The sequence below is a fragment of the Spermophilus citellus genome (genome assembly GCF_964194105.1).
Source record: "Spermophilus citellus genome assembly, chromosome: 14".
Lineage (NCBI taxonomy): Eukaryota > Metazoa > Chordata > Mammalia > Rodentia > Sciuridae > Spermophilus > Spermophilus citellus.
Window position 1 is genome coordinate 102,740,792 of NC_138194.1, and position 17,816 is coordinate 102,758,607.

At 43.6% G+C, this 17,816-nt stretch overlaps 1 protein-coding gene across 17 annotated transcripts in view; it reads right to left on the reverse strand.

Moving 5' to 3' along the window:
* PTK2 (protein tyrosine kinase 2) overlaps window positions 1-17,615 on the reverse strand; it is a gene marked incomplete at its 3' end in the record, with an annotated part of 231,814 nt that extends 214,199 nt beyond the window's left edge. For 13 of the 17 annotated variants that reach the window (XM_081266329.1, XM_081266328.1, XM_081266342.1 and 10 more), the window contains exon 1: window positions 17,467-17,606. Of the gene's footprint in view, window positions 1-17,466 lie in introns of all 17 variants that reach the window. The other 4 variants (XM_081266331.1, XM_081266330.1, XM_081266332.1 and 1 more) reach the window with 3 other exon arrangements.
* Between the last annotated feature and the right edge of the window lie 201 nt (window positions 17,616-17,816).

The following is a 17,816-nucleotide window of genomic DNA, read 5'->3' on the forward strand; positions in this document are numbered from 1 at the left end:
CCACAGCCAGGTTCTAAACCTGCAAAGGCTACAGGGTTTGCTGGCCATTAATGGAGACAATCTGCACCACCGCCCCCCACCTCCCCATCTCCACATCACTGGGGACCTGCACGCCCAGTTCTCAGAGCATGAGTTGGGACAGAACCACATGGCAGGCCACTGAGCTGTGAGTGTCTGCACCTCCAGGTCTTAAAACTGTACCACACACCTAAGAGCTTCCAGTGAATGCTCAACAAAGAAATCAACTGAATGAGCCAGCTCAAGACCAATCTGGTGAAAACCCAGGGGAAAGGACCAGACTTTTCACAGTAAAACAGACCCAGGTCTTCAAGATGCCAGCACACACTGATGTTCCACTTCACAGGGAACTGCAAAGGCTGAGAAAAGCAGCACCACCCTGCATGGATGCAGCCACTGAGAGGCACAGAAGCCAAGCACCTGTGGAAAGCCACAGGACTGAAAGAGAGAACCAATCTTTAAACCGAATCTTGTTCTTAGATAAAATGCTTTTCATTTAAACAGACCTGCATGCTACACAAACTACAACACCGGGCACCTTCCATGAGCAAGGCGGCTTCCTGAGACTGCAGGGAGGGTGAAACTTCATTTCCCACCCCTCACTTAACTTTGATAATCTGAGCTAACGCCAACTTCTGGGAGGATGAAACAGACACCCAAAATACTTTGGAATAACCACAAAATAAACATTTCCTTTCTTTATCCTCTTTTTTTTTAGTCACTCACAACAGCACAAAACTAAACAGCTTAATTAGCAAATGCCACTGAAAGGAGGGCAGCTGCAGTCGCAGCATGACACAGTGTGTCCGCCAGCTGACGAGCCACAGGCAAGGGAGTCACTGTCTGCAAGCTCCAGTGTGGGTGGAACAGGGTCCAAATGCTGGTGACAGACACTAAGCCTCACCCCAGCCAGGAGACAACAACGCAAGTGTTCACAGGGCAGAAGACAAACATAAGAAACACTTTAAAAAAAAAAAAAAAAACTTTAAAAAAAAAAAAAAAGGCAACAACTAAGAATCTATTGGTCTAGTCTTCTTTCCATAAGCCAGGTATTAAACTAAATACTTTTAAGTGCCCAAAAGTCTCTGAGTTAGGAACAAGATCTTAATCAAATTCAAATACAATATGGATCTATTTAAGACATCATTAATATCAAAAGACTGCTACCATACAGGACACTATTTTCGGGTGGGTTGTTTTGTTTTGTTTTGTTGAGATACTAGAGAATATACCCATTGAGCTACTTCCACGGCCCTTTTTATTTTATTTGAGACAGGGTCTCACTAAGTTGCCAAATCTGATCTTGAACTTGTGACCCTCCTGCCTCAGCTGGGACTACAGGACTTCACCCACTATACCTGACCAAAACACATTTTCTGACCACAATCCAATTTTAGAAATATGACCAAGATTTATTCAAAGAAATCCCTATGAAATTTTTTCAAACATGTTAAACCAAGAATCATTAAAGGAACCCTAAAAAAAATTAGAAAATACACCTAACTTCTGAACATATTTATTGAATGAAATAAACACTTCATGAACTAAGTATCAAAAATATTTTACTTCATAACCTAGCCCTTCCTTACATGAAACAAAAACTGGGCAACCTGCTATCAGGTCCCTCTTGCCCCTACAGGAATCCTATTTCTGTACTTCACTCTTGAATAAATCATACTCCTTTCACTCTTGCCAAAACAACAACAACAAAAACCACTAATCATAAAGGAAGAGTGAAGTCAATGACCCTAAAAGAACTTTAGGTCCAAAACACCAAAGATTAAAAATCACACATATGCAAACCAGAACAAAATGTTACAACACATAATGATAAAGGATTATAATCCACACATAGAAAGGTTACCCCCAAAAAAGAAAAGAAAATTGGGCCAAAGACTTAAGAGGTCTTTCACAGAAGAATAAACAGATACAGCAGTATATTAAAAGAGGCCCAACTTCAACAGTAATAAGGGAAATTCATATTAAAGCCATATGAGATCTGACACACCCACCAGAAGAGCAAGGCTGAAAACCTACAAGACAAGATAAACCACTGGCACAGATGGGAAGAACCAAGAATGCTGCACTGGCAAGCCACTCACTGGTGCAGCTGCCCAGAAAGTGACCTGTGGGCTCATCAGGCTGAAGGCAGGCTGGCCCCATAACCAAGCAATCACCACTAAAGAGGCCAGGACCACCACCCCTCGGCAGAGCCACACGTGTACAGTTCTAGCAGCAGGCTGGTAACAACCAGATGCCCATCAACCACAGACAGAGAAGGCAGTGGTGAAGCCTGGGGTGAAAGGGAGGAGGGAGGAAGAGCAACCAGAGCAGGCTGGCACACAGCTCAGAGATGACAGGCAGAAGTCACTCACACCACTGCTGTAATTGTGAGAATACAGCGGTGAGCAGACAGGAGAGAAAGAAGCCAAAACTCAGAAAACATGGATGACATCAGCGGGAGGAGAGCTTGAGGAGAGGAGCGGGGCTGAGAAATAGCGGGGAGACACAGGGTGCAAGGGTAGGCTGGGCTCAGTCCTCTGGAGTGAAAATGGGACACCACACTGGAGGGGAAAGGGGGTGACATGGATCACACAGGCCTTGGAAGGTAACAGGGATGCTCCACAGTTTAGAGTGGGCAGGAGGTGCAGGGGTTGCTCTGTTATTGCCCACTAGTCCAGAGCAGCAAGCCATCCAGAGGACAACCTGGCCCCACTCGTTTTTGTACATTTCATGAGCTAAGAATAGTTTTTAGATTTTATATGGTTAAAGGAGTAATCAGAATAATCTTACATAACATGTGGAAACTGTACAAAATTCAAATTCCAGTGTCTACAGATGAAGTTTTATTCTATATAACAAGCTCATTCCTTTACGTACTGTTCAAAATTCCTTCTGCACTGCAACAACAGGAACTAAGCACCTGTAGCAGAGGCTACATGCAACCTGCAAGCCTAAAAGAGAACTGGGTACAGTGATGCCCACCTGTAATCCCAACAACTCAGGAAGCTGAGACAGGAATATTACAAAATTCAAGGCCAACCCGGGCAACTTAGCATAACCCTATCTCAAAATAAAATAGAAGAGCTGGGGGTGTAGCTCAATGGTAGAGTGCCTGCCTAGACAGAGTGAGGCCCTGAGTTTAATCCCTAGTACCACCAAAAATAAATAAATAAAATAAAGACAGATAAATAGACACTAGACAGCCAGTTGTGTTGCCCACTCACTGCAGGACCTTAGAGAAGCAGTGAAGCCACATTCAATTCCCGGGCATTTTTTTAAAGAAATATGCCATGAATCATTAGTCTCCTCCAGGGGGAGTCCCGACACTTGCCCAAGGTTAGCACACACATTCTCAAAGCAAGTTCCCTCACAATCTCCACATTAACAACCCATACCTCAGAAAAGCTAGTGATACCCAGTGACAATGGCTGAAGGTGATGAATACACAGCAGTTCATTACAACTTTGCTTTCATACGTGTCTGAAACACCCAAGTTTTAAAACAAAACTAAGAAATACATAGTTTTATTCATTATTAATATCCATTTAGCAGAAAAGTCAGTTCTCAGTTATGCATCCTTCAAAACCCTCAGTACAAAATGTGGTTTTCCTTCATCCCAACTGTTGGCAACTAAAGAAAGCTTAGCCATGCATCCCTGTCCAGGCATGAACTGACGGTGAACAGCACTGTCTAAAGGGACTAGCTGCATCATCTTGGAGTCCTCCAAGTCCTCGCGGGGGTCACTTCCCACTATATCAGCAACTTGTCTCTGCCAGCCAGGCTTTATGAGGGGACAGTGGTATCCTCCAGCATAGGCCAGTCCCAGAGAGAAAGGGAAGCTGCACTCCTGAATGAAAGTACAGTTTTCCTGAATGAAAGCACCCCTACTCCCTGTGCCCAGCCACCTGACAGTTTGGGCCAAGATGCAGGGGGGATGAGTATTCTGAAAACTTGCCAACTTTTGATGTAAACATTTACTTCTAATCGTTGTCTTCTGTACAACATTTAATAAGGCCAGGCTTTGTACCATCAGAGAGTGTATCACTCAATTCTTTCAACATCTAGGGTTCTGTATTATTTGACCCATTTAAGTGACAGGAAATGCTGATGAGAAATTAACAAATGAGTCCAAGATCACAGAACTAGAATTCTGACCTGAAGGCCCTGCCCTTAACTACTGCCCTCCACAACAGTTGTTCAACTTCCAAACTAAGTAAGGCTCAGTGTCACCTTACCAGCCTTACTTTGAAGACACAAACTCTACTATTCAAAATGAAGCCCACTTGGGCCGGGGATGTGGCTCAAGTGGTAGCATGCTCGCCTGGCATGCGTGCGGCCCGGGTTCAATCCTCAGCACCACATACAAAGATGTTATATCCGCCGAAAACTAAAAAATAAATATTTTTTAAAAAAATCTCTGTCTCCCTCTCTCTCTCTCTCACTTAAAAAAAAAAAATGAGGCCCACAGACCACCAGCGCTGGTATCCCCTACTTGCAAGAAATGCAAGGCTGAGGCCTCTCAGTCTGAATTAGACTTATAATTTAACAAGATCCCCAGATTATGCATATACACATTAAAGTTTGAGGAGGCTTGATAGAGTGCCTGTGTACATTACTTTGTTAATAGACTTCAAATATCCTATACAGTTCAACTAAGCTTGCTATGACCCCAAACCTATAGGCAGACCAGTGAGCAGCCCCTGCCTGTGCAGCCATGAAAAGCCTTTCCCCTGCACCCATCCCCATCTGCTCCTTTGTCATGACCTTCCCCCTCCTGCAGGGCATAAGCCACAGCCCAACCTCCTGACAGGCTGAACCTTCCCCCAGGTGAGGAAGGATAGGGTAATGGCCATCAGCAATGTCCCCAAGTTCCTTGAAACGTGCTCAGGAGTTGTCAGGCTGACCCAAAGAATAAGGACAATGAAAAACCACTTCAGGTAGGCCCTCTGCTCACAGGTATGGACATTCTCAGGACTGTAATCTGTGAGCTAGAAAGGGGTTCCAATACATCCCTAACCACCACCCTCCACTACACATAAGGAGTACTTGGTGAATGAATGGGGGTCCTGACTTTCAGGCCTTCCTTATATCTGTGGGTTCTGCTACCTTTCCATACCAAGCTGAACCTGCAGCAGACCAATCTCTGCACACTCCACCAACACCTGGGCTGTGCTCATCCTTTCTTCCCTTCCAGGCAGGTAGCACTGCTGTCCCACAGCCCACAGTACCCCACTGGAAAAGTATTAGGGCAGGAACAACAGGAGAACCCTGAGTCTGGGAAGAAGATCAACACCTAAAAAAGGTTTTCACTAGATCTCTTGCTTAATCTCACAGGCATTTATAAATTAAAATACCAACACTTAATGGTCTGCTACTCGCATACCATAGCTAAACACTCACACCTAAGCTAAGAGCTCACACAGTGCCTTAAGAATGGGGTCACAATAACCCATTAGAGCACAACTGTCTGTCCAGCTGTGTGAGCTATAGATTCCAGGACAAGCAAGTCCATGGCTCTGAAATGCAGATAGGTATCAAGGTGAACCTTGCAGAGGCTTCCTAATCTAGCCACTGGAACATCCCGTGATAACAAATACATTCTACTTCCATGTCGTCCAATGTGGCCGACTGGCCACAGGTGGCCAATGAGCAGGTGAAGTGAGGCTAGAGTGATTACGGAACAGAACTTTAAATTTAATTTTAATTAACTTCAATTTAAATAACCACATATACTAATAGCTACCACACCAGACATCAGGTCCAGGTCTAGACTCTAGACCATGGAGTGAAGCAAGAAAGAACAAAACTTTTCTTGGCTTCTTAACTTCGGGCTACATTATCTGGAAAAGACTTAAAAAGATGGATAGAGGGCTGGGGATGTGGCTCAAGCGGTAGCGCGCTCGCCTGGCATGCGTGCGGCCCGGGTTCGATCCTCAGCACCACATACCAACAAAGATGTTGTGTCCGCTGAGAACTAAAAAAAATAAATATTAAAAATTCTCTCTCTCTCTCTCTCTCTCTCTCTCTCTCTCTCCTCTCTCCTCTCTCCTCTCTCCTCTCTCACTCTCTCTTTAAAAAAAAAAGATGGATAGAAGCACTGGGTTCAATCCTCAGCACCACTTAATTAATTAATTAATTAATCAAAGATATTGCGTCCATCTAGAACTAAAAAAAAAAATTAAAAAGAAGGAAATACCAGTCCAAAGCTAAAGGAAAGCCAGGAACATACACAGAAATCACCTTTGCCCTGAAGGAATCTTCCAATATGAAAATTTTCAATTTTCTTTTTTTAATATATATATATATATATATTTAGGTGTAGATGGACACAACACAATGCCTTTATTTTTTTTTTTTATGTGGTGCTGAGGATCGAACCAGGTCCTGCCCGTGCTAGGCGAACACTCTACTGCTGAGCCACAATCCCAGCCCCTCAATTTTCATTTTTATATGAGTACAGGGATCAGGGACAGGACTCAAAGGCTGGGTCCTCCAAAGTACACAGAGTCATCCCTCAGTATCCATGGGGGATTGGCTTCAGGATCCCCACAGATACCAACATTTACAGGTGCTCAAGAACTTTACAAGATAATGTAGTGTGTCCACAGGACCAAACCACATCTTCCCTAGCATTTTAAATCATCCCTAGATTTCTTATAATACCAAATGCATGGAAATGTCATGTAAATAACTATTAAACTGTAATGTTTAGGGAATAATGACTAGGAAATAAGTCTGTACGTACTGAATACAAGCATTATTTTTTCACAATACTACTGACCCCTGTTGGTCCAACTGACAGATACAGAACATAACCCACAGATATGCAACTACAAACCCTGCCTTGTGACACAGGGCCCCCAGAGACTAGACATCCCAGCAGGAGAGTCTAAGTTTAAGGTGACCCTAGATGGGCTGAAGCAAAAAACAAGGTCCTCTGGAGGAAGTGAACTTCACTCCAGGCCTTGGAAGAGCCCTACAAATCATTTGGATCCATAACTTATATCATGAGCAGAAATTAACTCAGAATGAATCACAGACTTAAAGGTGAAATATCTGAACTTGGAGGGAAAAGGAAAAGGTGGAAAAAGGAGGAATCCTTTGTGTGCTAGGATTGGGCAATTCTTAAATATGATGCCAAAAAAATCCATGGGACTGGGGCTCAGCAGTGGAGCACTCACCTAGCACATGCAAGGCACTGGGCTCGATCCTTGGCAACACATAAAAAATAAATAAATAAAACAAAGGTTTTGTGCTGACTACAACTAAAAAATTTTTTTAAATAATAATACCCATAAATACATATCAAGATTTATAACTTCTGCTCTTAAATACACTGTTAAGAGAATGAAAAAAGCCACAGCCTGGAAGAAAAGCATAGTGTACACATGATGAAGGACTTGTATCCAAATAATGAAGAACTTTCAACCCAGAATAAGGGGAAGGACTAACTTTAAAAGTGGGCAAAAGATTTGAATAATTCATCAAGGAAGATACAAGGATGAAAGCAAATGAAAAAGATACTTGACATTATTAGTCATGTGGAAAATGCAAATTAAAACCACAATGAAACTCACCTGTTAAAATAGCTAAAACCCAATCAGGGAAGTATAAATCAAAACTACACTGAGGGCTGGGGATGTGGCTCAAGCGGTAGCACGCTCGCCTGGCATGCGTGCAGCCTGGGTTCGATCCTCAGCACCACATACAAATAAAGATGCTGTGTCTGCCAAAAACTTAATAAATAAATAAATAAATAAATATTTAAAAATTCTCTCTCAAAAAAAACTAGGGCTGGGGATGTGGCTCAAGCGGTAGCGCGCTCGCCTGGCATGCGTGCGGCCCGGGTTCGATCCTCAGCACCACATACCAACAAAGATGTTGTGTCCGCCGAGAACTAAAAAATAAATATTAAAAATTCTCTCTCTCTCTCTCTCTCTCTCTCTCTCGCGCGCGCGCGCGCGCGCTCCTCTCTCACTCTCTCTTTAAAAAAAAAAAAAAAACTACACTGAGATTTCATCTCACCCCAGCTAGAATGGCAGTCAGCAAGAATACAAATATACTGTGGTGGGATTGTAAATTAGCACAACCACTATGGAAACTTCAGTATGACGTGTCCTCAAAGGACAAGGAATGGAACAGCCAGACGCAGTGGTGCATGCCAATAATCCCAGCGGCTGGGGAGGCTGAGGCAGGAGGATTGGAGGATTTCAAGTTCAAAGCCAGCCTCAGCTATTTAGCGAGGCCATATGCAACTCGGTGATATCCTGTCTCAAAATACAGAGGAAAAAAAAAAAAGGCTGTGGATGTGGCTCAGTGGTTGAATGCTCCTGAGTTCAATCCTTAGCACAACAACAACAACAAATAAACTAGAAATGGAACCACCACATGACCCAACTCCTCAGTATTAAAAAAGTCAAGTCAGCATACTGCAGCAGTACATACACACCCACATTCACAGCAGTGCAACTCATAGTAGCCAAGTAATGAAACCAGGCCTAGGGTCCATCAACAGACAGTGAATAATAGAAACATGGTTTACATACAAAACGGAGTTTCATTTAGCCAGAAAAAAATGAAATTATGTCATTTGTAGGAAAATGGATGGAAATGGAAATGGAGAGCATCATGTTGAGTGAAATAAACCAAACTCAGAAAGTCATAGGTCTGTTCTCTCCCACAGGTAAAAGAGGGGCAACCAATGAGTAAAGGAAGGGGATGTGAAAGGGAAAGGGGAGGTGCTACAGAATAAAACTGGCCAAAATTTGAGTGCTTGCCTTTCATGCACAAAGCCCTGGGTTCAATCCCCAGCACCACACACACACACACACACACACAAAAAAAAAAAAAAAAAAAAAAACTGGCCAAATTATGTTATATGCATGTATGACTATGTCTCAATGAATCCTATTACTAGGTATAATTATAATGCACCAATAAAAACTTCTTTCTTAAAGAAAATGGCTAAAACCTCCAAGTGTTGACCCAGTAATGTGGAGCAACCAGAGCTGACACAATGCTAGTGGGGATATAAACTGGTACAACCACTCTAGAAATTCTGGAATAGTCTTAAAAAGTTAAACATACACTGGGCCATTCTAGCCCTAGGTCCAATCACTCCCAAGAGAAACAAAAGCCTGTATCTACATTAAGACTTGAACAGAAATATCCAGACTTGCTTAAGTCAAAACTAGAAGCAATCCTCCACAAATAGATTCATACCTCCAGTACAATCACAAACAACATCTGGAAGAATTTTTTTGGAAGTTGACAAGTAATTCTAAAACATATGGATCTGGAAAGGGTCCAGAATAGCCAAGGGACCCTTGAATAAGTAAGACTGGTAAAACATTTAGGCAGCTCAGAACCAATAGAACTGAATGAAGAGTCTAAACAGATGCTCAGATATATGGACCCTCTGATTTACACGAGCATGGCACCACGAAGGATTAGGGAAACTGACATCTTTTCAATAAATGGTGTTGAGTCAACTAGATGTTCACAAGCTTAAAAAAAAAAAAAAAAGGGAGACTGGATCTCTTCTTTATACTGGACACTAAAACCAATTCCAAGCAAATTATAAAGTTAAAGGTAAAAGACAGAAATATAAAACATTTGGAAAAGAGGAACTAGCTATGACCTCAGGACAGGGAATGACACAAAAAGCATCAACTCAAAGGAAGACAAAGAAGACCATGTTAAACCTAACTCTTCATGAACTTCTATTCATCAAAAAACAGCAGGGAGTGGCTAAGGTTGTAGCTCACCTCGCATGTGCGAGGCCCTGGGTTAGATCCTCAGCACCACATAAAAATAAACAAATAAAATAAAGGCATTGTGTCCAACTACACGTAAAAAATAAATTAAAAAAAAAAAACCACCAGGGGGGGCTGGGGTTGTAGCTCAAGCGGTAGCCCGCTCGCCTGGCATGCGTGCGGTCTGAGGTTCGATCCTCAGCACCACAAACAAAGATGTTGTGTCCGCCGAAAACTAAAAAATAATAATAATAATAAAAAAAACCCACGAGGGAAAGCCAGAGAAACTGCATGTCCCAAAGCAGGAGGAGAGTGGCAAAAAACATACCCAACAAGGGACTTATATTGTTGACTGTAAGGAAGCTACAAATCAATGAAAAAGCAGATCTAATTAAAAAACAAACAACAAAACAAACAAAAAAAAAAAAAAAAAAAAACAGGTGAACCCAAATGGCCAGCAAATGCATAAGATGTGCAACCTTACTTCAGGAAAAGGCTATTTACAGCCACCAGGCATAACACTGAGAAACCACCAGGCAGGGACAGATCCTAGGAGCAGAGAAGAGGCACCTGCTAAAGTGACCACAGAAGAATAGCTGGGGCAGGAGCCAATAGCACCTGCACAGAGTCAGTGAGTCTGCTCCAGAGCTGTCTAGGCCAGGCACCCCTAGAAGTGCACTGAACAGGGGCCACCATCCATAACTGTGAAGTACTGTGACTTTAACTCCACTCCACCACTTGAGGAAGAAATGGCTCCAGAGGGCTCTTCCTGCCCCTCACTTCTATCACTGTTGCTCATAGGTGAGCCAGAGTCAATAGGGAAGGGAGACAATAAGCATGGAAACATCCTTCTCATTGTTTTGACAGTACATGACATTTAATTTCATCTGTTTTTCTGTTTCTTCTGTGCCCTTTAACAACTTTCACACACTCAAATACCCATACAACAAAGCGCACCCAAGAGGTATTACTTCTGACCTACCATGTCTTTTCCTTTGGCAGGGCTGGGGTGCTCCAACAGCACCCAGAGGTGCTCCAACACAAAACTCTTTGCCTAACTCTTTGCTGCCCCACACACACACTTTAGGTAGGGTTTTGCTAAACTGCCTAGGCTGGCCTCAAACTTATGACCCTCTTTCCTCAACCTCCCAAGCCACTAGGATTACAGGCGTGCACAGTGGCACCTGGCCAGCACAGGATCTTTTTGAAACTCTTTCCAGAGATCATGTTTCTATATTCTTCAACTATCTACACACTGACAACCCAAAGAACCTGAGCAAGAGTCTCTTTGTTCATTCAACAAATTATTTATTGACCACCTACAACAGCAGTGTGAGGAAGTTGAAGGGGACTCCAAGATACCTGAAAGACAACAGCCCTTCTTGCTGAGCTTACAACATTCCATTTGTCAACAAATGAACCCAATTTTGTACAAAGCATAAGAGATAAGGCATATCACATTTCTTCTTTGTAGGTTCTTTATTTAGATTTTTCCTTTAAAAAAGGTCAAAAGAAGAAGAAAATATATTAAATCTATAAATGAATTCAATGTTAAGCATAAAATCAATTTATACAATACTGCTTCCTTCCTTAGTCACCACAAGACTCAGCAATCACCCTGACTCTAATTTATGCTAGCCGATTTTTCAGCACCAAAACAAAGCCTCCAGGGGATCTAACTTGTGCCTTATGCACCAGCAGGTACACATTCTCCTGATGTTTCCCAAAAGCCACACATTGACAAACCATACAAACTGCTATTTCAACACACAACTGTTCATTTAAATCCCAAACCAAGACTCAAAAAGAACGGACCAATTTTGCTCCATGTCTCAAATGTGGAACACCTGTGAAATCTCAAATTAAACAAATCACGGGTAGTGATGCATGTTTGTAATCCCAGCTACTTCAGAGGCTGAGGCAAGAGGATTCCAAGTTCCAGACCAGCCTCGACAACTTGGCAAGACCCTGTTTAAAACAAAAAATAAGAAGGGCTGGGGATATAACTCAAGTGGTAAAGTGTCCTGGGTTCAGCCCCAGTACCAAAAATAAATAAATTGGGCAATATACAACTTTTGATAACTTTGAAATAATTATTATGTTCACAGAATTTAAAACTTGGGACTTAATGGGTTAAGTAGTCTCAGCATTAAAACATTCAAAATTCTTAAATAAAACTTAATTTTCCTGCACTGAGGGTAAACTCATAAGCAAAATCTAAGTGGTAAGGAAGAGATTACACACATTTCCAAAACACCCACAGAGCAAGTTCCAACAGCATGTTGAGTTCCACCCTCAGAGACTGAGTATGGTCAGAGGCAGGGCCTCATTCTTTCCTAATAAGTCTCCAGGTGAAGGTGATGATCTCCTACTACTTAGAACCACTTAGACCTCATGGTACCTTCTGTAATATGTGTAAGTTCCCTCTGAATAGCACAGTAAGACAGGAGAAACTCTCTAAGGAATAGCAAAATGAAAAATCTCAGGAAGCCCTCGTATCCAGATGTTTATTTTCCTGACCTGCATGAGGGTATTTTCACCTCTTACTATCAAAATGTCCTATCTGAACAGCAGCAAGGCAGAAAAAGACTTTCTGAGGAAGGTCAAGAATGAGCTGATATAGTGTATAACTGGCATTAGGAAGACAGCTACTCTCTACAGGGCTTCAGGGCTCCTAAAGCTTCCAGAATCCACCTGATTAGCAAAGAACAGCCTGGAGGTTCTCAACCACTAACTGGGGATCCTTCTAAATTTTGTGTCATCTTGAGCAAGCCTGTCTACAGAATGTGAGATGAGTCCTAATGAATACAAGATAAATTTCTACAAGATCAATTTCTAGAAAAAAAAAAAAAAAGAAAATTGAAAAGGGACCAGGCAATACTTTTTTCCCCCCGACCCAAGTTTGATGATACTAGTTATAAAGCAGTCAAAGGTAAAAATGTAGATAATCCAAGTTCTTCCCTGGTATCAAGTCCTATTGGGCTTTTAAATGAGGTTTTTAGCCAAGGCAAACAAAACAGTAGATAACAGAGTGACAAAATTAACAGTTCTCCAATAAGTCAAACACTCGTTCAACAGGCACTATCAGACACTGAAGATGTAACAGCTGTCACTTCTGCCTTTATGGAAGACATACAATCCACTAAAAACATTTACACATGTCAAATTCTTTAACTCTTCCATCATGTGCTTTGGTCAAGAGAAAAACAGATGCAACAAGCACCTACGTTCAGAGCAGAACCAAAACCAATGACAGCAGTAACTTGAACACTGAACATGGGGGCAGAACGGGAATCTTGGGCACAGACAACCATAAACAGGACTTCCAAGGTTCTTGAGGCTTGGTTTTGGTCCAGTGGCCCCAAATAATGAAGTAGAATGTGTCAACTCTTAAAAGCAGAATACAATATTCTAGACTAGTGAGAATGAGTACCTTCATTTCAGAAATTCTTAGAGGAGTAATGTGTTTGCCTATAGACACTCGGGTTTTCTACAAAGGGCTCACATCTGTGTGAGAAGAAACCTGCAACCATGTCTCCTTGCTTCCCACAAAACCCTGTTGCCTGTAAACACAAACCCAAGAAGAGCCACCCAAATCCACCCTGGAGATAGAGGCTACTAAAGCATGTCCTTTGACAAACAGCATCAATCGCCACTCCACATGTTGTTTATTTGTATTTAACTAATTCTAGTTGGTCTAAAATGTTTACTTATGCTATGCTAGAGGTTCAAGTCCCACAAATGTCAGATTCCAACAGGTACTGTAATTATCTAAACTTCCAGACACAGCGATTTACAGTAGCATCTTACCTACTACTTGGAAAGACTGGATTAAAATGCTGCTTTCCAGCCCTGCCAACCCCAGGGCAGCCCAGAGCTCCCCCACTGTGCACCGGGTGCCAGGGTAAAGTGACCTGGACAATCTACTCTAACTTGAATGTAGTGCTTCCTGTGTACAAGGAAGATGGCAACAGCACCTGAAACCCTAGAGTTCCCATGGGGGACAGATAAGGTCAATATCTGGGCTCAGGTGTGGCACAGTCCAGAGCCTCTCCCATGTTTCACTAAGCTACACAAAGGCAATAACTCTACCACTCTACCAAAGCTTGACCTACCCACACAGGAGCCCCATAATATGATGCTTCTTCCCCTACCACTGGATCATATTCTAATTATAGCTTCAGTCAGTTTACTGTGTCTAAAAATGTAGTTATAGCAAGGCTTAAATACTATTTTAACTGATTATAACCAAGGTTGGTAGCAGAACACCTTCATGTTCTTAAAGAGGTGAACTTTGAGTGATGTTTCTGGTGTTTTTCTCTTAAGCTTCAACTGCTTAAGATGGGAACAAGGCCATTCATGTGGCAGAAACCCGTATTCCCATTTTTGTCCCTAAACCACTTCATTAGTGTTAATGCAGGTCAGAATATAAGCACATTAGCTAAAAATCCCATTAAAACTGAAAAGCTGATCTATATATGCTTATCTAGGTTTTATTTCCATAGAACCCAGAAAAGTGAAAAAAATGCTATAGATTGTACACATCATAATCAGAAACATATTTAAGGAACTCTCAATAAAATCTGGCACAATTCCTAAGAGTTAGTACCAGAACTGGGAGACAAATCTCACCTCTCTAGCACTAGGCTGCCTTCTGACAGTAATGAATGAAATAAACTTTTGCCAAAATGATGGCAGAGAGAAAAATAAAAAAAAAAAACTAACATAATCCACTACTAAATACAACTCAGGGAAAAGACAAAAAATAACTTCATGGTGTATTTGATAACCTCAGTGGGCCGTAGTTCACCCGAGTCAGAGGCAGCCCTGACAGTCACCACTTCCTATTCCAGCCTCAGCAATGGTAAGCACCTCACTATCCAGATATTTGAATGCATTCAGAAACCACCTAATTCAAATAAGGTCACTTACTTTGCTGAATTTAAAATCCTTTAAATTTTTTACATTTTAAATAATTTACACAAGTATTGGTAAATTTTTTTTTAATTTTTTAACCAAAAAAACTCAATTCACAAATATTAAAATGGCATTTTTTTCCCATGCATACAAGGAGGACTAACTCCAGGGGCACTTCCCACTAGCCACATTCCCAGCGCCCCTTTTTTTAATTCTGAGGCAGGGTCTTGCTAAGTCTCTGAGGCTGGTTTTGAACTTGTCATCCTCCTGCCACTGGGAATATAGGTGTGTACCACCATGCCTGGCCATAAATTTTAATTTGTTGAAATGTAAAGCAAGAAATGTTCTAGGTGAAAATTTGTCAAAACTGAAAATGCTTAACTTCAAAACAGATGAATATATTTTATTAACACTTTTGATGGCATATTTTGTAACTCAACACAATTTTTAATTATTTTCTCAAAATTAAGACACTATAAAATATAGGGGGAAAGTTTTCATAAAATATTTAGAAGGCTAGGGTTTGTAGCTCAGTGGCAAAATGCTTGCTTAGCACATTTGAGGCACTGGGTTTGATCCTCAGCACCACATAAAAAATAAATTAATTAAATAAAGGCATTGCATCCATCTACAACTAAAAATATTTTTTTAAAAATATTTAGAGATGGGGCTGGGGATGTGGCTCAAGCGGTAGCACGCTCAACTGGCATGCGTGCGGCCCGGGTTCGATCCTCAGCACCACATACAAAGATGTTGTGTCCACCGAGAACTAAAAAATAAATATTAAAAATTCTCTCTCTCTCCTCGCTCTCTCTTAAAAAAAAAAAAAATATTTAGAGATGTGAACAAAGATCCCACCTCTCTAACTCAAATCAACATCCAATTTTCAAAAGTTTTTTATTATAAAATAGTGTAACATCTGCAACATAATTTTAAAAAGCTTTTTTTTTTTTAATGAATACCTTTATGGATTTATTTTTATGTCGTGCTGAGGACTGACCCAGCGCCTCATGCACACTGGAGAAGCACTCTATCACTGAGCTACACCCTAGCCCAAGCAGCTACCTTTAGTAATATGATTTTCTTCAACTTCCTAGTGAGAAAAGTTACCTGACCAGCTCATGAGCATGGTCATGAGGACTGAGGCTGAGTTACATAACTTCCAGCAACAGGCGTGGAGCTCTGTTGAAGCCACAGGATTCCCCCTGTCTTCTAACCCTACTCCAGCCAGGGGCTGCCCTCGAGAGAGGCTGCTGAAGCCCCATCAACTCTAGGAGCTTGGCCCCAGTATTCTTTGCCCCAAACCGTTAAGAACAGTTGTGAATTATCCTGAGGACCTGATTCTGATGCTTTGCTAATGCCATCTTTGGCTCCTTTCAAATACAACCATCTTTTATTTGAAAGTAACAACAAATTCTTTATCAGAAAATACTATAATATTGATCCTGATGTTTTGCTTCTCTGGCATTTAGTAAACTAAGTGTTCAAAAGCGATTCAGCTTGTTTTTTCTTACAAGGACAGCCATTAATACACAACACTTATATTAATGAAGATATGGAATACAAACGTCCTTAAAAAGTTTCCTCTGGGCTCAGGACGCAGCTCAGTGGTATTGTGCTGGCCTAGCATGTGCAAGGCCCTGGGTTCATCCCCAGAAAAAGTTTCCCGTTTAGTTATTGTAGGGATTTTTTAGTTACCTCAAGACAACCAGATGAATATATCATCTATACTGTACACAACAAAAATAAGTTGAATGCTACTTTGTATCTTGTAATCACTTCATCCACAAACTTTGTTTCAGTCTTCAGAGGTTTTCCCAGACGCGGCCACGGATTCAGAATGTTTGATAGCCTTTCGAAATGAGTAATTTTTACTACCCGTTTTACAAATAAATTCGAGTGAGGCTCTGGTATTTAATTTCAATGGACTATTTTCACCAACATGAAAACATTTACAGTCTAAGTAAAAAGCTCGGTGACGAGAGAAGTCTCAAATACAAGCCCCCAAACTCCTACACTGCACGGTGCTGGGGCCGACTCCCACCCAGCTCCCACCCGCTCCCGTAACGACAACATCACTATTACCGCCGTCTCACTGCCAAAACCCAGCTGCAGGCTAACTAGGCAAGAATGAGACACTGTTGAAACGGCTCTAAGGAAAACAAAAAACAAAAAAACTTTATCCCCGGTGCATTTTCTACAAAATCCTGCAATGATACGAAGCCGGGTGAGCACGCCCCGTTCCCCTGGGCGGGAAGGGGTGCCACCGCAGCAGCCCGCCGAGGAGGCCGGCCCGGCCCGGCTCGGGCGGCGCGGGGAGTTGGGCGGCGGCGGCAGGAAACTTGGGCGGCACAAAGCCGCGGGCTCGGCGCGCGGCGCTCGAAGGACGCCCGGGCGCCGGGACGCGGGGACGGCGCCGGCCCGAGCCGGGCTTCCCTCGTCCTCCTCCCCGTCTCCCCTTTTGTTTTTCGGGTTTTCGGTCCCTCTGGCGGAAGCCGGCCCGACCTCCCCGCGCCCTCCCGCGCCCCGCGCCGGGCCTCCCGGCGCCTGAGGCCCCATCCCGCCGAGCGCCCCGCCGAGGGCCCCGCGCGCCCGGCCGCCTCAAGTCCCCGTCGCTCCGGCCTCCGCGCCCGCAGGCCACCCCCGCCGCCCCGCGTCCCCGGCCTCCTCTCCTCCGTGGGAGTCCGGGGGGAAGCCGCCCGCACCGCGGAGGCGGCCGCGCTCCGCCCTCCGCCCCCACGACCACCGAGGCCCGCCCGTGCTCCGCACTCACCGGCTCGGCGAGAGCGAGGCTGAGCGGAGGCGGCGGCGGGGCGGCGCCGGCGACAGCGGCCGCGCTCCCTCCCACGCGCACGCCCGGCGCACGGCGGTCCGGCCGGCGGCGGGCTCGCGCCCTCGGGCCGTGCTGAGTCGGCGCGGGCCCGCGCGTGCGCCTGGCCTGTAGAGCCCCGCCGCGCCTCTCGTCCACGCATGCGCCCTGTGGCCCGCGCATGCCCAGACGGCGCCGCGCCCGGGTCTAGGGTGGCCGGGGCAGCGCGGGCGTGGCGCCGCCCAGGAAAGCCTTGGCGGGGGCAGCGGTTCAAATCAACTTCTGGAGGCCCTTGCGTCGCGAGCCCCAAAGCA